The sequence below is a fragment of the Stenella coeruleoalba genome, assembly GCF_951394435.1.
Source record: "Stenella coeruleoalba genome assembly, contig: scaffold_143, whole genome shotgun sequence".
Classification (NCBI taxonomy): Eukaryota; Metazoa; Chordata; class Mammalia; order Artiodactyla; family Delphinidae; genus Stenella; species Stenella coeruleoalba.
In genome coordinates, this window is record NW_027646418.1 from 570551 (window position 1) to 593140 (window position 22590).

Here is a 22590-nt window from a genome sequence, read left to right on the forward strand (position 1 = left end):
AAGTCCTCTTGGCAGCCTTACTTCAGTATATTTTTGGACGATAGCTGTCATTTATAACTCTGCAGGTTTGTGAATTACAGTGCCCCTGAGCTCCTTTCTTCAGCTCGCTTTCTTTTGAGCTGGCCGCAACACCGCAGGATGGCTTCAGGCCCTAATCTTGTTCCGGCACGGCACGCTGAGCCTTTGGTTATTTCCTCTTTCTGGTGGGAAATGAGAGTTAAATTTGCCCGTCCAGACACCTCCAGCTAGTCTCTCATTGGTTCTCGCTATTCCTGTTCATCTTCCGAAGAAATTGCAAACTGGGCCAAACAGGAGGTTAAATGGGCTGACTCTCCAAGTCGGGAGAGTGTTAGTAAAGCGTCTGGAATGTTGCACCCGAGTACCAGGGTACGAAAACTGAGACATATTTGAACAGGTCTCCCGATCACATGGTTGATCATACTCTAGGTTCCACATGCATGTTTTAGCTGAAGGAAGAATACCTTAAACCTGGGTAGTTGAAACCCGTGGAATGGGTACCATGCAATATGACTTCAAAGGGTCTTCATTTGCTCACCGAACCTCTCCAATCCTATCACTGCTGCGTTTATGCCCCTGTACACATGCTTGATTCTCTTTCGGAGACATAGCAATCCATAGGTTTTAAGATACTTACTAGTCAGGTACACTCTTAGGCGTTTAATATGCGGTGTTGAGTCCATTTCGTTGAGCAAGGAGGAGCTCTTGTCTATTCCATATTTGGCTTAAGGAACTTTATCTGTGCTCATTTCAATCTCTGGTTTTATGTAGCACCCCAACTCACCTTTACCCTTAAGCAAGCATAAGTTGGTTTTCTAAATTTGAGACCCTGTTCTGTTCTGTAATTCAGTTCCTGTGTAGCCAAGTTGACATTCCGTGTATTACTGATATCTTACGATGTTTCTTTTTCTGTGTGACTTATTTCAGTTAGAATCATCGTACCTGAATCCACTCATTGTGCTGCTAAGTGCCTGATGACATAGATTTCATTGCTGAGTGATATTGCTTTGTAAGTAAATACCACAACTTCTTTATCCATTTTTCACTTTCTGCGATATTGAACTTGTACTGTAAACGAGGTTCTTGTAAACTAAGGTGTCCCAAACTTTGGGGTGGCTGTGTCTTTTTGATTTTAATTTCCGTAAGCTATAGGACCATAAGTGGAAGTGCCCTAGGCTCTGTTGATTTGTTTTTTAGATGTTTCAGGAAACACCATACACTTCTCCCCAGTGTCTGTTGTCAATTTACATCCCGCCCATCAGCATAAGAAGGCTCCCAGTTCTCCATGGCCTGTCCTGCCTTTCTGGATTTTACACTTTTTTCAGATGGCCCTTTTGACCGGGGGAAGTGAGACTTCATTGTAGTGCATATTTCCTCTGCAAGCTTGCTTGGTTGGCCAAAAAGGGCGTATGCGTTTTTTCATGAATATATTCAGGAAAAAACGCATACGCCCTTTTTGGCCAAGTGCATCAGTGTGGACGTTCTGCCTCTTTTCCTATGCTTTCAATGCAATTCCAGTCTACCTCCTGAAATCGGTTTCCTGCAATTCTGCCCCGCTTTCAAGTCCTCTTGGCAGCCTTACTTCAGTATATTTTTGGACGATAGCTGTCATTTATAACTCTGCAGGTTTGTGAATTACAGTGCCCCTGAGCTCCTTTCTTCAACTCGTTTTCTTTTCAGCTGGCCGCAACACCGCAGGATGGCTTCAGGCCCTAATCTGGTTCCGGCACGGCACGCTGAGCCTTTGGTTATTTCCTCTTCCTGGTGGGAAATGAGAGTGAAATCTGCCCGTCCAGACACCTCCAGCTAGTCTCTCATTGGTTCTCCCTATTCCTGTTCATCTTCCGCAGAAATTGCAAACTGGGCCAAACAGGAAGTTAAAGGCGCTGACTCTCCAAGTGGGGAGAGTGTTAGTAAAGCGTCTGGAATGTTGCACCCGAGTACCAGGGGAGGAAAACTGAGACATATTTGAACACGTCTCCCATTCACACGGTTGATCATACTCTGGGTTCCACATGCATGTTTACCTGAAGGAAGAATACCTTAAACCTGGAGAGTTGAGACCCGTGGAATGGGTACCATGCAATATGACTTCAAAGGGTCTTCATTTGCTCACCGAACCTCTCCAATCCTATCACTGCTGCCTTTATTCCTCTGTACACATGCTTGATTCTCTTTTGGAGACATAGCAATCCATAGGTTTTAAGATACTTACTAGTCAGGTACATTCTTAGGCATTTAATATGGGGTGTTGAGTCCATTTCGTTGAGCAAGGAATAGCTCTTGTCTATTCCATATTTGGCTGAAGGAACTTTATCTGTGCTCATTTCAATCTCTGGTTTTATGCAGCACCCCAACTCACCTTTCCCCTTAAGCAAGCAGAAGTTGGTTTTCTAAATTTGAGACCCTGTTCTGTTTTGGAATTCAGTTCCTGTGTAGCCAAGTTTACATTCCGTGTGTTAGTGATATCTTATGATGTTTCTTTTTCTGTGTGACTTATTTCAGTTAGAATCATCGTACCTGAATCCACTCATTATGCTGCTACGGGACTGATGACATAGATTTCATTGCTGAGTGATGCTGCATTGTACGTAAGTACCACAAGTTCTTTATCCATTTTTCACTTTCTGTGATATTGAACTTGTACGGGAAACGAGGTTCTTGTAAACAGAGGCGTCCCAAACTTTGGGGTGGCTGTGTCTTTTTGATTTTAATTTCCTAAGCTATAGGACCATAAGTGGAAGTGCCCTAGGCTCTGTTGCTTTGTTTTTTAGATGTTTCAGGAAACACCATACACTTCTCCCGAGTGTCTGTTGGCAATTTACATCCCGCCCATCAGCATAACATGGCTACCAGTTCTCCATGGCCTGTCCTTCCTTTCTGATTTTACACTTTTTTCAGATGGCCCTTTTGACCGGGGGGAAGTGAGACTTCATTGTAGTGCAGATTTCCTTTGCAAGTTTGCTTCCTTGGCCAAAAAGAGCGTATGCGTTTTTTCCTGAATATATTCAGGAAAAAACGCATACGCCCTTTTTGGCCAAGTGCATCATTGTGGACGTTCTGCCTCTTTTCCTATGCTTTCAATGCAATTCCAGTCTACCTCCTGAAATCGGTTTCCTGCAATTCTGCCCCGCTTTCAAGTCCTCTTGGCAGCCTTACTTCAGTATATTTTTGGACGATAGCTGTCATTTATAACTCTGCAGGTTTGTGAATTACAGTGCCCCTGAGCTCCTTTCTTCAAGTCGCTTTCTTGTGAGCTGGCCGCAACACCGCAGGATGGCTTCAGGCCCTAAACTGGTTCCGGCACGGCACGCTGAGCCTTTGGTTATTTCCTCTTCCTGGTGGGAAATGAGAGTTAAATTTGCCCGTCCAGACACCTCCAGCTAGTCTCTCATTGGTTCTCGCTATTCCTGTTCATCTTCCACAGAAGTTGCAAACTGGGCCAAACAGGAGGTTAAAGGCGCTGACTCTCCAAGTGGGGAGAGTGTTAGTAAAGCGTCTGGAATATTGCACCCGAGTACCAGGGGAGGAAAACTGAGACATATTTGAACAGGTCTCCCGTTCACACGGTTGATCATACTCTGGGTTCCACATGCATGTTTTTGCTGAAGGAAGAATATCTTAACCCTGGAGAGTTGAGACCCGTGGAATGGGTACCATGCAATATGACTTCAAAGGGTCTTCATTTGCTCACCGAACCTCTCCAATCCTATCACTGCTGCATTTATGCCCCTGTACACACGCTTGATTCTCTTTTTGATACATAGCAATCCATAGGTTTTAAGATACTTACTAGTCAGGTACATTCTTAGGCGTTTAATATGGGGTGTTGAGTCCATTTCGTTGAGCAAGGAGTAGCTCTTGTCTATTCCATATTTGGCTTAAGGAACTTTATCTGTGCTCATTTCAATCTCTGGTTTTATGCAGCACCCCAACTCACCTTTCCCCTTAAGCAAGCATAAGATGGTTTTCTAAATTTGAGACCCTGTTCTGTTTTGGAATTCAGTTCCTGTGTAGCCAAGTTTACATTCCGTGTATTAGTGATATCTTATGATCTTTCTTTTTCTGTGTGACTTATTTCAGTTAGAATCATCGTACCTGAATCCACTCATTATGCTGCTACGGGCCTGATGACATAGATTTCATTGCTGAGTGATACTGCATTGTACGTAAGTACCACAAGTATTTTATCCATTTTTCACTTTCTGTGATATTGAACTTGTACGGGAAACGAGGTTCTTGTAAACAGAGGCGTCCCAAACTTTGGGGTGGCTGTGTCTTTTTGATTTTAATTTCCCTAATCTATAGGACCATAAGTGGAAGTGCCGAAGGCTCTGTTGCTTTGTTATTTAGATGTTTCAGGAAACACCATACACTTCTCCCGAGTGTCTGTTGGCAATTTACATCCCGCCCATCAGCATAACAAGGCTCCCAGTTCTCCATGACCTGTCCTGCCTTTCTGGATTTTACACTTTTTTCAGATGGCCCTTTTGACCGCGGGGAAGTGAGACTTCATGGTAGTGCAGATTTCCTTTGCAAGTTTGCTTGGTTGGCCAAAAAGGGCGTATGCGTTTTTTTGCTGAATATATTCAGGAAAAAACGCATACGCCCTTTTTGGCCAAGTGCATCATTGTGGACGTTCTGCCTCTTTTCCTATGCTTTCAATGCAATTCCAATCTACCTCCTGAAATCGGTTTCCTGCAATTCTGCCCCGCTTTCAAGTCCTCTTGGCAGCCTTACTTCAGTATATTTTTGGACGATAGATGTCATTTATAACTCTGCAGGTTTGTGAATTACAGTGCCCCTGAGCTCCTTTCTTCAACTCGCTTTCTTGTGAGCTGGCCGCAACACCGCAGGATGGCTTCAGGCCCTAATCTGGTTCCGGCACGGCACGCTGAGCCTTTGGTTATTTCCTCTTCCTAGTGGGAAATGAGAGTTAAATTTGCCCGTGCAGACACCTCCAGCTAGTCTCTCATTGGTTCTCGCTATTCCTGTTCATCTTCCGCAGAAATTGCAAACTGGGCCAAACAGGAGGTTAAAGGGACTGACTCTCCAAGTCGGGAGAGTGTTAGTAAAGCGTCTGGAATGTTGCACCCGAGTACCAGGGTACGAAAACTGAGACATATTTGAATACGTCTCCCGATCACATGGTTGATCATACTCTAGGTTCCACATGCATGTTTTAGCTGAAAGAAGAATACCTTAAACCTGGGTAGTTGAAACCCGTGGAATGGGTACCATGCAATATGACTTCAAAGGGTCTTCATTTGCTCACCGAACCTCTCCAATCCTATCACTGCTGCATTTATGCCCCTGTACACACGCTTGATTCTCTTTTTGATACATAGCAATCCATAGGTTTTAAGATACTTACTAGTCAGGTACATTCTTAGGCGTTTAATATGCGGTGTTCAGTCCATTTCATTGAGCAAGGAGTAGCTCTTGTCTATTCCATATTTGGCTTAAGGAACTTTATCTGTGCTCATTTCAATCTCTGGTTTTATGCAGCACACCAACTCACCTTTACCCTTAAGCAAGCATAAGTTGGTTTTCTAAATTTGAGACCCTGTTCTGTTCTGTAATTCAGTTTCTGCGTAGCCAAGTTTACATTCCATGTATTACTGATATCTTATGATGTTTCTTTTTCTGTGTGACTTATTTCAGTTAGAATCATCATACCTGAATCCACTCATTGTTCTGCTAAGGGCCTGATGACATAGATTTCATTGCTGAGTGATATTGCTTTGTAAGTAAATACCACAACTTCTTTATCCATTTTTCACTTTCTGCGATGTTGAACTTGTACTGTAAACGAGGTTCTTGTAAACAGAGGCGTCCCAAACTTTGGGGTGGCTGTGTCTTTTTGATTTTAATTTCCCTAAGCTATAAGACCATAAGTGGAAGTGCCCTAGGCTCTGTTGCTTTGTTTTTTAGATGTTTCAGGAAACACCATACACTTCTCCCGAGTGTCTGTTGGCAATTTACATCCCGCCCATCAGCATAACATGGCTACCAGTTCTCCATGGCCTGTCCTTCCTTTCTGGATTTTACACTTTTTTCAGATGGCCCTTTTGACCGGGGGGGAAGTGAGACTTCATTGTAGTGCAGATTTCCTTTGCAAGTTTGCTTGGTTGGCCAAAAAGGGCGTATGCATTTTTTCCTGAAAATATTCAGGAAAAAACACATACGCCCTTTTTGGCCAAGTGCATCATTGTGGACGTTCTGCCTCTTTTCCTATGCTTTCAATGCAATTCCAGTCTACCTCCTGAAATCGGTTTCCTGCAATTCTGCCCCGCATTCAAGTACTCTTGGCAGCCTTACTTCAGTATATTTTTGGACGATAGCTGTCATTTATAACTCTGCAGGTTTGTGAATTACAGTGCCCCTGAGCTCCTTTCTTCAACTCGCTTTCTTTTCATCTGGCCGCAACACCGCAGGATGGCTTCAGGCCCTAATCTGGTTCCGGCACGGCACGCTGAGCCTTTGGTTATTTCCTCTTCCTGGTGGGAAATGAGAGTTAAATTTGCCCGTCCAGACACCTCCAGCTAGTCTCTCATTGGTTCTCGCTATTCCTGTTCATCTTCCGCAGAAATTGCAAACTGGGCCAAACAGGAGGTTAAAGGGACTGACTCTCCAAGTCGGGAGAGTGTTAGTAAAGCGTCTGGAATGTTGCACCCGAGTACCAGGGTACGAAAACTGAGACATATTTGAATACGTCTCCCGATCACATGGTTGATCATACTCTAGGTTCCACATGCATGTTTTAGCTGAAGGAAGAATACCTTAAACCTGGGTAGTTGAAACCCGTGGAATGGGTACCATGCAATATGACTTCAAAGGGTCTTCATTTGCTCACCGAACCTCTCCAATCCTATCACTGCTGCGTTTATGCCCCTGTACACATGCTTGATTCTCTTTCGGAGAGATAGCAATCCATAGGTTTTAAGATACTTACTAGTCAGGTACATTCTTAGGCGTTTAATATGGGGTGTTGAGTCCATTTCGTTGAGCAAGGAGTAGCTCTTGTCTATTCCATATTTGGCTTAAGGAACTTTATCTGTGCTCATTTCAATCTCTGGTTTTATGCAGCACCCCAACTCACCTTTCCCCTTAAGCAAGCATAAGTTGGTTTTCTAAATTTGAGACCCTGTTCTGTTTTGGAATTCAGTTCCTGTGTAGCCAAGTTTACATTCCGTGTATTAGTGATATCTTATGATGTTTCTTTTTCTGTGTGACTTATTTCAGTTAGAATCATCGTACCTGAATCCACTCATTATGCTGCTACGGGCCTGATGACATAGATTTCGTTGCTGAGTGATACTGCATTGTACGTAAGTACCACAAGTATTTTATCCATTTTTCACTTTCTCTGATATTGAACTTGTACGGTAAACGACGTTCTTGTAAACAGAGGCGTCCCAAACTTTGGGGTGGCTGTGTCTTTTTGATTTTAATTTCCCTAATCTATAGGACCATAAGTGGAAGTGCCCTAGGCTCTGTTGCTTTGTTATTTAGATGTTTCAGGAAACACCATACACTTCTCCCGAGTGTCTGTTGGCAATTTACATCCCGCCCATCAGCATAACAAGGCTCCCAGTTCTCCATGGCCTGTCCTGCCTTTCTGGATTTTACACTTTTTTCAGATGGCCCTTTTGACCGCGGGGAAGTGAGACTTCATGGTAGTGCAGATTTCCTTTGCAAGTTTGCTTGGTTGGCCAAAAAGGGCGTATGCGTTTTTTTCCTTAATATATTCAGGAAAAAACGCATAAGCCCTTTTTGGCCAAGTGCATCATTGTGGACGTTCTGCCTCTTTTCCTATGCTTTCAATGCAATTCCAGTCTACCTCCTGAAATCGGTTTCCTGCAATTCTGCCCCGCTTTCAAGTCCTCTTGGCAGCCTTACTTCAGTATATTTTTGGACGATAGCTGTCATTTATAACTCTGCAGGTTTGTGAATTACAGTGCCCCTGAGCTCCTTTCTTCAACTCGCTTTCTTGTGAGCTGGCCGCAACACCGCAGGATGGCTTCAGGCCCTAATCTGGTTCCGGCACGGCATGCTGAGCCTTTGGTTATTTCCTCTTCCTAGTGGGAAATGAGAGTTAAATTTGCCCGTCCAGACACCTCCAGCTAGTCTCTCATTGGTTCTCGCTATTCCTGTTCATCTTCCGCAGAAATTGCAAACTGGGCCAAACAGGAGGTTAAAGGGACTGACTCTCCAAGTCGGGAGAGTGTTAGTAAAGCGTCTGGAATGTTGCACCCGAGTACCAGGGTACGAAAACTGAGACATATTTGAATACGTCTCCCGATCACATGGTTGATCATACTCTAGGTTCCACATGCATGTTTTAGCTGAAAGAAGAATACCTTAAACCTGGGTAGTTGAAACCTGTGGAATGGGTACCATGCAATATGACTTCAAAGGGTCTTCATTTGCTCACCGAACCTCTCCAATCCTATCACTGCTGCATTTATGCCCCTGTACACACGCTTGATTCTCTTTTTGATACATAGCAATCCATAGGTTTTAAGATACTTACTAGTCAGGTACATTCTTAGGCGTTTAATATGCGGTGTTGAGTCCATTTCATTGAGCAAGGAGTAGCTCTTGTCTATTCCATATTTGGCTTAAGGAACTTTATCTGTGCTCATTTCAATCTCTGGTTTTATGCAGCACACCAACTCACCTTTACCCTTAAGCAAGCATAAGTTGGTTTTCTAAATTTGAGACCCTGTTCTGTTCTGTAATTCAGTTTCTGCGTAGCCAAGTTTACATTCCGTGTATTACTGATATCTTATGATGTTTCTTTTTCTGTGTGACTTATTTCAGTTAGAATCATCATACCTGAATCCACTCATTGTTCTGCTAAGGGCCTGATGACATAGATTTCATTGCTGAGTGATATTGCTTTGTAAGTAAATACCACAACTTCTTTATCCATTTTTCACTTTCTGCGATGTTGAACTTGTACTGTAAACGAGGTTCTTGTAAACAGAGGCGTCCCAAACTTTGGGGTGGCTGTGTCTTTTTGATTTTAATTTCCCTAAGCTATAGGACCATAAGTGGAAGTGCCCTAGGCTCTGTTGCTTTGTTTTTTAGATGTTTCAGGAAACACCATACACTTCTCCCGAGTGTCTGTTGGCAATTTACATCCCGCCCATCAGCATAACAAGGCTCCAAGTTCTCCATTGCCTGTCCTGCCTTTCTGGATTTTACACTTTTTTCAGATGGCCCTTTTGACCGCGGGGAAGTGAGACTTCATTGTAGTGCAGATTTCCTTTGCAAGCTTGCTTGGTTGGCCAAAAAGGGCGTATGCGTTTTTTCCTGAATATATTCAGGAAAAAAACGCATACGCCCTTTTTGGCCAAGTGCATCATTGTGGACGTTCTGCCTCTTTTCCTATGCTTTCAATGCAATTCCAGTCTACCTCCTGAAATCGGTTTCCTGCAATTCTGCCCCGCTTTCAAGTCCCCTTGGCAGCCTTACTTCAGTATATTTTTGGACGATAGCTGTCATTTATAACTCTGCAGGTTTGTGAATTACAGTGCCCCTGAGCTCCTTTCTTCAACTCGCATTCTTGTGAGCTGGCCGCAACACCGCAGGATGGCTTCAGGCCCTAATCTGGTTCCGGCACGGCACGCTGAGCCTTTGGTTAATTCCTCTTCCTGGTGGGAAATGAGAGTTAAATTTGCCCGTCCAGACACCTCCAGCTAGTCTCTCATTGGTTCTCGCTATTCCTGTTCATCTTCCACAGAAGTTGCAAACTGGGCCAAACAGGAGGTTAAAGGGACTGATTCTCCAAGTCGGGAGAGTGTTAGTAAAGCATCTGGAATGTTGCACCCGAGTACCAGGGTACGAAAACGGAGACATATTTGAACACGTCTCCCAATCACATGGTTGATCATACTCTAGGTTCCACATGCATGTTTTAGCTGAAGGAAGAATACCTTAAACCTGGGTCGTTGAAACCCGTGGAATGGGTACCATGCAATATGACTTCAAAGGGTCTTCATTTGCTCAAAGAACCTCTCCAATCCTATCACTGCTGCGTTTATGCCCCTGTACACATGCTTGATTCTCTTTCGGAGACATAGCAATCCATAGGTTTTAAGATACTTACTAGTCAGGTACATTCTTAGGCGTTTAATATGCGGTGTTGAGTCCATTTCATTGAGCAAGGAGTAGCTCTTGTCTATTCCATATTTGGCTTAAGGAACTTTATCTGTGCTCATTTCAATCTCTGGTTTTATGCAGCACACCAACTCACCTTTACCCTTAAGCAAGCATAAGTTGGTTTTCTAAATTTGAGACCCTGTTCTGTTCTGTAATTCAGTTTCTGCGTAGCCAAGTTTACATTCCGTGTATTACTGATATCTTATGATGTTTCTTTTTCTGTGTGACTTATTTCAGTTAGAATCATCATACCTGAATCCACTCATTGTGCTGCTAAGGGCCTGATGACATACATTTCATTGCTGAGTGATATTGCTTTGTAAGTAAATACCACAACTTCTTTATCCATTTTTCACTTTCTGCGATGTTGAACTTGTACTGTAAACGAGGTTCTTGTAAACAGAGGCGTCCCAAACTTTGGGGTGGCTGTGTCTTTTTGATTTTAATTTCCCTAAGCTATAGGACCATAAGTGGAAGTGCCGAAGGCTCTGTTGCTTTGTTTTTTAGATGTTTCAGGAAACACCATACACTTCTCCCGAGTGTCTGTTGGCAATTTACATCCCGCCCATCAGCATAACAAGGCTCCCAGTTCTCCATGGCCTGTCCTGCCTTTCTGGATTTTACACTTTTTTCAGATGGCCCTTTTGACCGCGGGGAAGTGAGACTTCATTGTAGTGCAGATTTCCTTTGCAAGCTTGCTTGGTTGGCCAAAAAGGGCGTATGCGTTTTTTCCTGAATATATTCAGGAAAAAAACGCATATGCCCTTTTTGGCCAAGTGCATCATTGTGGACATTCTGCCTCTTTTCCTATGCTTTCAATGCAATTCCAGTCTACCTCCTGAAATCGGTTTCCTGCAATTCTGCCCTGCTTTCAAGCCCTCTTGGCAGCCTTACTTCAGTATATTTTTGGACGATAGCTGTCATTTATAACTCTGCAGGTTTGTGAATTACAGTGCCCCTGAGCTCCTTTCTTCAACTCGCTTTCTTGTGAGCTGGCCGCAACACCGCAGGATGGCTTCAGGCCCTAATCTGGTTCCGGCACGGCACGCTGAGCCTTTGGTTAATTCCTCTTCCTGGTGCGAAATGAGAGTTAAATTTGCCCGTCCAGACACCTCCAGCTAGTCTCTCATTGGTTCTCGCTATTCCTGTTCATCTTCCGCAGAAATTGCAAACTGGGCCAAACAGGAGGTTAAAGGGACTGACTCTCCAAGTCGGGAGAGTGTTAGTAAAGCGTCTGGAATGTTGCACCCGAGTACCAGGGTATGAAAACTGAGACATATTTAAACACGTCTCCCGATCACATGGTTGATCATACTCTAGGTTCCACATGCATGTTTTAGCTGAAGGAAGAATACCTTAAACCTGGGTAGTTGAAACCCGTGTAATGGGTACCATGCAATATGACTCCAAAGGGTCTTCATTTGCTCACCGAACCTCTCCAATCCTATCACTGCTGCGTTTATGCCCCTGTACACATGCTTGATTCTCTTTTGGAGACATAGCAATCCATAGGTTTTAACATACTTACTAGTCAGGTACATTCTTAGGCGTTTAATATGCGGAGTTGAGTCCATTTCGTTGAGCAAGGAGTAGCTCTTGTCTATTCCATATTTGGCTTAAGGAACTTTATCTGTGCTCATTTCAATCTCTGGTTTTATGCAGCACCCCAACTCACCTTTACCCTTAAGCAAGCATAAGTTGGTTTTCTAAATTTGAGACCCAGTTCTGTTCTGTAATTCAGTTCCTGTGTAGCCAAGTTTCTATTCAATGTAATACTGATATTTTATGATGTTTCTTTTTCTGTGTGACTTATTTCAGTTAGAATCATCGTACCTGAATCCACTCATTATGCTGCTACGGGCCTGATGACATAGATTTCATTGCTGAGTGATACTGCATTGTACGTAAGTACCACAAATTCTTTATCCATTTTTCACTTTCTGTGATATTGAACTAGTACGGTAAATTAGGTTCTTGTAAACAGAGGCGTCCCAAACTCTGGGGTGGCTGTGTCTTTTTGATTTTAATTTCCCTAAGCTATAGGACCATAAGTGGAAGTGCCCTAGGCTCTGTTGCTTTGTTTTTTAGATGTTTCAGGAAACACCATACACTTCTCCCAAGTGTCTGTTGGCAATTTACATCCCGCCCATCAGCATAACAAGGCTCCCAGTTCTCCATGGCCTGTCCTGCCTTTCTGGATTTTACACTTTTTACAGATGGCCCTTTTGACTGGGGGGAAGTGAGACTTCATTGTAGTGCAGATTTCCTTTGCAAGTTTGCTTGGTTGGCCAAAAAGGGCGTATGCGTTTTTTCCTGAATATATTCAGGAAAAAACGCATACCCCCTTTTTGGCCAAGTGCGTCATTGTGGACGTTCTGCCTCCTTTCCTATGCTTGAAATGCAATTCCAGTCTACCTCCTGAAATCGGTTTCCTGCAATTCTGCCCCGCTTTCAAGTCCTCTTGGCAGCCTTACTTCAGTATATTTTTGGACGATAGCTGTCATTTATAACTCTGCAGGTTTGTGAATTACAGTGCCCCTGAGCTCCTTTCTTCAACTCGCTTTCTTTTGAGCAGGCCGCAACACCGCAGGATGGCTTCAGGCCCTAATCTGGTTCTGGCACGGCACGCTGAGCCTTTGGTTATTTCCTCATCCTGGTGGGAAATGAGAGTTAAATTTGCCCGTCCAGACACCTCCAGCTAGTCTCTCATTGGTTCTCGCTATTCCTGTTCATCTTCCGCAGAAATTGCAAACTGGGCCAAACAGGAGGTTAAAGGCGCTGACTCTCCAAGTGGGGAGAGTGTTAGTAAAGCGTCTGGAATATTGCACCCGAGTACCGGGGTACGAAAACTGAGACATATTTTAACACGTCTCCCGTTTACATGGTTGATCATACTCTATGTTCCACTTGCATGTTTTAGCTGAAGGAAGAATACCTTAAACCTGGAGAGTTGAGACCTGTGTAATGGGTACCATGCAATATGACTTCAAAGGGTCTTCATTTGCTCACCGAACCTCTCCAATCCTATCACTGCTGCGTTTATGCCCCTGTACACACGCTTGATTCTCTTTCGGAGACATAACAATCCATAGGTTTTAAGATACTTACTAGTCAGGTACATTCTTAGGCGTTTAATATGCGGTGTTGAATCCATTTCGTTGAGCAAGGAGTAGCTCTTGTCTATTCCATATTTGGCTTAAGGAACTTTATCTGTGCTCATTTCAATCTCTGGTTTTATGCAGCACCCCAACTCACCTTTACCCTTAAGCAAGCATAAGTTGGTTTTCTAAATTTGAGACCCTGTTCTCTTCTGTAATTCAGTTCCTGTGTAGCCAAGTTTACATTCCGTGTATTACTGATAACTTATGATGTTTCTTTTTCTGTGTGACTTATATCAGTTAGAATCATCATACCTGAATCCACTCATTGTGCTGCTAAGGGCCTGATGACATAGATTTCATTGCTGAGTGATATTGCTTTGTAAGTAAATACCACAACTTCTTTATCCATTTTTCACTTTCTGCGATGTTGAACTTGTACTGTAAACGAGGTTCTTGTAAACAGAGGCGTCCCAAACTTTGGGGTGGCTGTGTCTTTCTGATTTTAATTTCCCTAAGCTATAGGACCATATGTGGAAGAGCCCTAGGCTCAGTTGCTTTGTTTTTTAGATGTTTCAGGAAACACCATACACTTCTCCTGAGTGTCTGTTGGCAATTTACATCCCGCCCATCAGCATAACAAGGCTCCCAGTTCTCCATGGCCTGTCCTGCCTTTCTGGATTTTACACATTTTTCAGATTGCCCTTTTGACCGGGGGGAAGTGAGACTTCATTGTACTGAAGATTTCCTTTGCAAGCTTGCTTGGTTGGCCAAAAAGGGCGTATGCGTTTTTTCCTGAATATATTCAGGAAAAAACGCATACGCCCTTTTTGGCCAAGTGCATCATTGTGGACGTTCTGCCTCTTTTCCTATGCTTTCAATGCAATTCCACTCTACCTCCTGAAATCGGTTTCCTGCAATTCTGCCCCACTTTCAAGTCCTCTTGGCAGCCTTACTTCAGTATATTTTTGGACGATAGCTGTCATTTATAACTCTGCAGGTTTGTGAATTACAGTGCCCCTGAGCTCCTTTCTTCAACTCGCTTTCTTGTGAGCTGGCCGCAACACCGCAGGATGGCTTCAGGCCCTAATCTGTTTCCAGAATGGCACGATGAGCCTTTGGTTAATTCCTCTTCCTGGTGGGAAATGAGAGTTAAATTTGCCCGTCCAGACACCTCCAGCTAGTCTCTCATTGGTTCTCGCTATTCCTGTTCATCTTCCGCAGAAATTGCAAACTGGGCCAAACAGGAGGTTAAAGGCGCTGACTCTCCAAGTGGGGAGAGTGTTAGTAAAGCGTCTGGAATGTTGCACCTGAGTACCGGGGTACGAAAACTGAGACATATTTGAACACGTCTCCCGATCACACGGTTGATCATACTCTAGGTTCCACATGCATGTTTTAGCTGAAGGAAGAATACCTTAAACCTGGGTAGTTGAAACCCGTGGAATGGGTACCATGCAATATGACTTCAAAGGGTCTTCATTTGCTCACCGAACCTCTCCAATCCTATCACTGCTGCGTTTATGCCCCTGTACACATGCTTGATTCTCTTTCGGAGAGATAGCAATCCATAGGTTTTAAGATACTTAACAGTCAGGTAGATTCTTAGGCGTTTAATATGCGGTGTTGAGTCCATTTCGTTGAGCAAGGAGTAGCTCTTGTCTATTCCATATTTGGCTTAAGGAACTTTTTCTGTGCTCATTTCAATCTCTGGTTTTATGCAGCACCCCAACTCATCTTTCCCCTTAAGCAAGCATAAGTTGGTTTTCTAAATTTGAGACCCTGTTCTGTTTTGGAATTCAGTTCCTGTGTAGCCAAGTTTACATTCCGTGTATTACTGATATCTTATGATGTTTCTTTTTCTGTGTGACTTATTTCAGTTAGAATCATCGTACCTGAATCCACCCATTATGCTGCTACTGCCCTGATGACATAGATTTCAATGCTGAGTGATACTGCATTGTACGTAAGTACCACAAGTTCTTTATCCATTTTTCACTTTCTGTGATATTGAACTTGTATGGTAAACGAGGTTCTTGTAAACAGAGGCGTCCCAGACTTTGGGGTGGCTGTGTCTTTTTGATTTTAATTTCCCTAAGCTATAGGACCATAAGTGGAAGTGCCCTAGGCTCTGTTGCTTTGTTTTTTAGATGTTTCAGGAAACACCATACACTTCTCCAGAGTGGCTGTTGGCAATTGACATCCCGCCCATCAGCATAACAAGGCTCCCAGTTCTCCATGGCCTGTCCTGCCTTTCTGGATTTTACACTTTTTTCAGATGGCCCTTTTGACCGCGGGGAAGTGAGACTTCATGGTAGTGCAGATTTCCTTTGCAAGTTTGCTTGGTTGGCCAAAAAGGGCGTATGCGTTTTTTTCCTTAATATATTCAGGAAAAAACGCATAAGCCCTTTTTGGCCAAGTGCATCATTGTGGACGTTCTGCCTCTTTTCCTATGCTTTCAATGCAATTCCAGTCTACCTCCTGAAATCGGTTTCCTGCAATTCTGCCCCGCTTTCAAGTCCTCTTGGCAGCCTTACTTCAGTATATTTTTGGACGATAGCTGTCATTTATAACTCTGCAGGTTTGTGAATTACAGTGCCCCTGAGCTCCTTTCTTCAACTCGCTTTCTTGTGAGCTGGCCGCAACACCGCAGGATGGCTTCAGGCCCTAATCTGGTTCCGGCACGGCACGCTGAGCCTTTGGTTATTTCCTCTTCCTGGTGGGAAATGAGAGTTAAATTTGCCCGTCCAGACACCTCCAGCTAGTCTCTCATTGGTTCTCGCTATTCCTGTTCATCTTCCGCAGAAATTGCAAACTGGGCCAAACAGGAGGTTAAAGGGACTGACTCTCCAAGTCGGGAGAGTGTTAGTAAAGCGTCTGGAATGTTGCACCCGAGTACCAGGGTACGAAAACTGAGACATATTTGAATACGTCTCCCGATCACATGGTTGATCATACTCTAGGTTCCACATGCATGTTTTAGCTGAAAGAAGAATACCTTAAACCTGGGTAGTTGAAACCTGTGGAATGGGTACCATGCAATATGACTTCAAAGGGTCTTCATTTGCTCACCGAACCTCTCCAATCCTATCACTGCTGCATTTATGCCCCTGTACACACGCTTGATTCTCTTTTTGATACATAGCAATCCATAGGTTTTAAGATACTTACTAGTCAGGTACATTCTTAGGCGTTTAATATGCGGTGTTGAGTCCATTTCATTGAGCAAGGAGTAGCTCTTGTCTATTCCATATTTGGCTTAAGGAACTTTATCTGTGCTCATTTCAATCTCTGGTTTTATGCAGCACACCAACTCACCTTTACCCTTAAGCAAGCATAAGTTGGTTTTCTAAATTTGAGACCCTGTTCTGTTCTGTAATTCAGTTTCTGCGTAGCCAAGTTTACATTCCGTGTATTACTGATATCTTATGATGTTTCTTTTTCTGTGTGACTTATTTCAGTTAGAATCATCATACCTGAATCCACTCATTGTTCTGCTAAGGGCCTGATGACATAGATTTCATTGCTGAGTGATATTGCTTTGTAAGTAAATACCACAACTTCTTTATCCATTTTTCACTTTCTGCGATGTTGAACTTGTACTGTAAACGAGGTTCTTGTAAACAGAGGCGTCCCAAACTTTGGGGTGGCTGTGTCTTTTTGATTTTAATTTCCCTAAGCTATAGGACCATAAGTGGAAGTGCCCTAGGCTCTGTTGCTTTGTTTTTTAGATGTTTCAGGAAACACCATACACTTCTCCCGAGTGTCTGTTGGCAATTTACATCCCGCCCATCAGCGTAACAAGGCTCCAAGTTCTCCATTGCCTGTCCTGCCTTTCTGGATTTTACACTTTTTTCAGATGGCCCTTTTGACCGCGGGGAAGTGAGACTTCATTGTAGTGCAGATTTCCTTTGCAAGCTTGCTTGGTTGGCCAAAAAGGGCGTATGCGTTTTTTCCTGAATATATTCAGGAAAAAAACGCATACGCCCTTTTTGGCCAAGTGCATCATTGTGGACGTTCTGCCTCTTTTCCTATGCTTTCAATGCAATTCCAGTCTACCTCCTGAAATCGGTTTCCTGCAATTCTGCCCCGCTTTCAAGTCCCCTTGGCAGCCTTACTTCAGTATATTTTTGGACGATAGCTGTCATTTATAACTCTGCAGGTTTGTGAATTACAGTGCCCCTGAGCTCCTTTCTTCAACTCGCTTTCTTGTGAGCTGGCCGCAACACCGCAGGATGGCTTCAGGCCCTAATCTGGTTCCGGCACGGCACGCTGAGCCTTTGGTTAATTCCTCTTCCTGGTGGGAAATGAGAGTTAAATTTGCCCGTCCAGACACCTCCAGCTAGTCTCTCATTGGTTCTCGCTATTCCTGTTCATCTTCCACAGAAGTTGCAAACTGGGCCAAACAGGAGGTTAAAGGGACTGATTCTCCAAGTCGGGAGAGTGTTAGTAAAGCATCTGGAATGTTGCACCCGAGTACCAGGGTACGAAAACGGAGACATATTTGAACACGTCTCCCAATCACATGGTTGATCATACTCTAGGTTCCACATGCATGTTTTAGCTGAAGGAAGAATACCTTAAACCTGGGTCGTTGAAACCCGTGGAATGGGTACCATGCAATATGACTTCAAAGGGTCTTCATTTGCTCAAAGAACCTCTCCAATCCTATCACTGCTGCGTTTATGCCCCTGTACACATGCTTGATTCTCTTTCGGAGACATAGCAATCCATAGGTTTTAAGATACTTACTAGTCAGGTACATTCTTAGGCGTTTAATATGCGGTGTTGAGTCCATTTCATTGAGCAAGGAGTAGCTCTTGTCTATTCCATATTTGGCTTAAGGAACTTTATCTGTGCTCATTTCAATCTCTGGTTTTATGCAGCACACCAACTCACCTTTACCCTTAAGCAAGCATAAGTTGGTTTTCTAAATTTGAGACCCTGTTCTGTTCTGTAATTCAGTTTCTGCGTAGCCAAGTTTACATTCCGTGTATTACTGATATCTTATGATGTTTCTTTTTCTGTGTGACTTATTTCAGTTAGAATCATCATACCTGAATCCACTCATTGTGCTGCTAAGGGCCTGATGACATACATTTCATTGCTGAGTGATATTGCTTTGTAAGTAAATACCACAACTTCTTTATCCATTTTTCACTTTCTGCGATGTTGAACTTGTACTGTAAACGAGGTTCTTGTAAACAGAGGCGTCCCAAACTTTGGGGTGGCTGTGTCTTTTTGATTTTAATTTCCCTAAGCTATAGGACCATAAGTGGAAGTGCCGAAGGCTCTGTTGCTTTGTTTTTTAGATGTTTCAGGAAACACCATACACTTCTCCCGAGTGTCTGTTGGCAATTTACATCCCGCCCATCAGCATAACAAGGCTCCCAGTTCTCCATGGCCTGTCCTGCCTTTCTGGATTTTACACTTTTTTCAGATGGCCCTTTTGACCGCGGGGAAGTGAGACTTCATTGTAGTGCAGATTTCCTTTGCAAGCTTGCTTGGTTGGCCAAAAAGGGCATATGCGTTTTTTCCTGAATATATTCAGGAAAAAAACGCATATGCCCTTTTTGGCCAAGTGCATCATTGTGGACATTCTGCCTCTTTTCCTATGCTTTCAATGCAATTCCAGTCTACCTCCTGAAATCGGTTTCCTGCAATTCTGCCCTGCTTTCAAGCCCTCTTGGCAGCCTTACTTCAGTATATTTTTGGACGATAGCTGTCATTTATAACTCTGCAGGTTTGTGAATTACAGTGCCCCTGAGCTCCTTTCTTCAACTCGCTTTCTTGTGAGCTGGCCGCAACACCGCAGGATGGCTTCAGGCCCTAATCTGGTTCCGGCACGGCACGCTGAGCCTTTGGTTAATTCCTCTTCCTGGTGCGAAATGAGAGTTAAATTTGCCCGTCCAGACACCTCCAGCTAGTCTCTCATTGGTTCTCGCTATTCCTGTTCATCTTCCGCAGAAATTGCAAACTGGGCCAAACAGGAGGTTAAAGGGACTGACTCTCCAAGTCGGGAGAGTGTTAGTAAAGCGTCTGGAATGTTGCACCCGAGTACCAGGGTATGAAAACTGAGACATATTTAAACACGTCTCCCGATCACATGGTTGATCATACTCTAGGTTCCACATGCATGTTTTAGCTGAAGGAAGAATACCTTAAACCTGGGTAGTTGAAACCCGTGGAATGGGTACCATGCAATATGACTCCAAAGGGTCTTCATTTGCTCACCGAACCTCTCCAATCCTATCACTGCTGCGTTTATGCCCCTGTACACATGCTTGATTCTCTTTTGGAGACATAGCAATCCATAGGTTTTAACATACTTACTAGTCAGGTACATTCTTAGGCGTTTAATATGCGGAGTTGAGTCCATTTCGTTGAGCAAGGAGTAGCTCTTGTCTATTCCATATTTGGCTTAAGGAACTTTATCTGTGCTCATTTCAATCTCTGGTTTTATGCAGCACCCCAACTCACCTTTACCCTTAAGCAAGCATAAGTTGGTTTTCTAAATTTGAGACCCAGTTCTGTTCTGTAATTCAGTTCCTGTGTAGCCAAGTTTCTATTCAATGTAATACTGATATTTTATGATGTTTCTTTTTCTGTGTGACTTATTTCAGTTAGAATCATCGTACCTGAATCCACTCATTATGCTGCTACGGGCCTGATGACATAGATTTCATTGCTGAGTGATACTGCATTGTACGTAAGTACCACAAATTCTTTATCCATTTTTCACTTTCTGTGATATTGAACTAGTACGGTAAATGAGGTTCTTGTAAACAGAGGCGTCCCAAACTCTGGGGTGGCTGTGTCTTTTTGATTTTAATTTCCCTAAGCTATAGGACCATAAGTGGAAGTGCCCTAGGCTCTGTTGCTTTGTTTTTTTGATGTTTCAGGAAACACCATACACTTCTCCCAAGTGTCTGTTGGCAATTTACATCCCGCCCATCAGCATAACAAGGCTCCCAGTTCTCCATGGCCTGTCCTGCCTTTCTGGATTTTACACTTTTTACAGATGGCCCTTTTGACTGGGGGGAAGTGAGACTTCATTGTAGTGCAGATTTCCTTTGCAAGTTTGCTTGGTTGGCCAAAAAGGGCGTATGCGTTTTTTCCTGAATATATTCAGGAAAAAACGCATACCCCCTTTTTGGCCAAGTGCGTCATTGTGGACGTTCTGCCTCCTTTCCTATGCTTGAAATGCAATTCCAGTCTACCTCCTGAAATCGGTTTCCTGCAATTCTGCCCCGCTTTCAAGTCCTCTTGGCAGCCTTACTTCAGTATATTTTTGGACGATAGCTGTCATTTATAACTCTGCAGGTTTGTGAATTACAGTGCCCCTGAGCTCCTTTCTTCAACTCGCTTTCTTTTGAGCAGGCCGCAACACCGCAGGATGGCTTCAGGCCCTAATCTGGTTCTGGCACGGCACGCTGAGCCTTTGGTTATTTCCTCATCCTGGTGGGAAATGAGAGTTAAATTTGCCCGTCCAGACACCTCCAGCTAGTCTCTCATTGGTTCTCGCTATTCCTGTTCATCTTCCGCAGAAATTGCAAACTGGGCCAAACAGGAGGTTAAAGGCGCTGACTCTCCAAGTGGGGAGAGTGTTAGTAAAGCGTCTGGAATATTGCACCCGAGTACCGGGGTACGAAAACTGAGACATATTTTAACACGTCTCCCGTTTACATGGTTGATCATACTCTATGTTCCACTTGCATGTTTTAGCTGAAGGAAGAATACCTTAAACCTGGAGAGTTGAGACCTGTGTAATGGGTACCATGCAATATGACTTCAAAGGGTCTTCATTTGCTCACCGAACCTCTCCAATCCTATCACTGCTGCGTTTATGCCCCTGTACACACGCTTGATTCTCTTTCGGAGACATAACAATCCATAGGTTTTAAGATACTTACTAGTCAGGTACATTCTTAGGCGTTTAATATGCGGTGTTGAATCCATTTCGTTGAGCAAGGAGTAGCTCTTGTCTATTCCATATTTGGCTTAAGGAACTTTATCTGTGCTCATTTCAATCTCTGGTTTTATGCAGCACCCCAACTCACCTTTACCCTTAAGCAAGCATAAGTTGGTTTTCTAAATTTGAGACCCTGTTCTCTTCTGTAATTCAGTTCCTGTGTAGCCAAGTTTACATTCCGTGTATTACTGATAACTTATGATGTTTCTTTTTCTGTGTGACTTATATCAGTTAGAATCATCATACCTGAATCCACTCATTGTGCTGCTAAGGGCCTGATGACATAGATTTCATTGCTGAGTGATATTGCTTTTTAAGTAAATACCACAACTTCTTTATCCATTTTTCACTTTCTGCGATGTTGAACTTGTACTGTAAACGAGGTTCTTGTAAACAGAGGCGTCCCAAACTTTGGGGTGGCTGTGTCTTTCTGATTTTAATTTCCCTAAGCTATAGGACCATATGTGGAAGAGCCCTAGGCTCAGTTGCTTTGTTTTTTAGATGTTTCAGGAAACACCATACACTTCTCCTGAGTGTCTGTTGGCAATTTACATCCCGCCCATCAGCATAACAAGGCTCCCAGTTCTCCATGGCCTGTCCTGCCTTTCTGGATTTTACACATTTTTCAGATTGCCCTTTTGACCGGGGGGAAGTGAGACTTCATTGTACTGAAGATTTCCTTTGCAAGCTTGCTTGGTTGGCCAAAAAGGGCGTATGCGTTTTTTCCTGAATATATTCAGGAAAAAACGCATACGCCCTTTTTGGCCAAGTGCATCATTGTGGACGTTCTGCCTCTTTTCCTATGCTTTCAATGCAATTCCACTCTACCTCCTGAAATCGGTTTCCTGCAATTCTGCCCCACTTTCAAGTCCTCTTGGCAGCCTTACTTCAGTATATTTTTGGACGATAGCTGTCATTTATAACTCTGCAGGTTTGTGAATTACAGTGCCCCTGAGCTCCTTTCTTCAACTCGCTTTCTTGTGAGCTGGCCGCAACACCGCAGGATGGCTTCAGGCCCTAATCTGTTTCCAGAATGGCACGATGAGCCTTTGGTTAATTCCTCTTCCTGGTGGGAAATGAGAGTTAAATTTGCCCGTCCAGACACCTCCAGCTAGTCTCTCATTGGTTCTCGCTATTCCTGTTCATCTTCCGCAGAAATTGCAAACTGGGCCAAACAGGAGGTTAAAGGCGCTGACTCTCCAAGTGGGGAGAGTGTTAGTAAAGCGTCTGGAATGTTGCACCTGAGTACCGGGGTACGAAAACTGAGACATATTTGAACACGTCTCCCGATCACACGGTTGATCATACTCTAGGTTCCACATGCATGTTTTA

The 22590-nt window shown here is 43.6% G+C and overlaps 1 long non-coding RNA gene across 3 annotated transcripts in view; it reads left to right on the forward strand.

The window, feature by feature from the left end:
- LOC307181130 overlaps positions 1–22590 on the forward strand; it is a 341735-nt gene that overhangs the window by 6918 nt on the left and 312227 nt on the right. For all 3 annotated transcript variants that reach the window (XR_013825932.1, XR_013825933.1, XR_013825934.1), the window contains exon 2: positions 21490–21575. This is a non-coding gene — a long non-coding RNA (uncharacterized lncRNA). The remainder of the gene's footprint in view (positions 1–21489; positions 21576–22590) is intronic.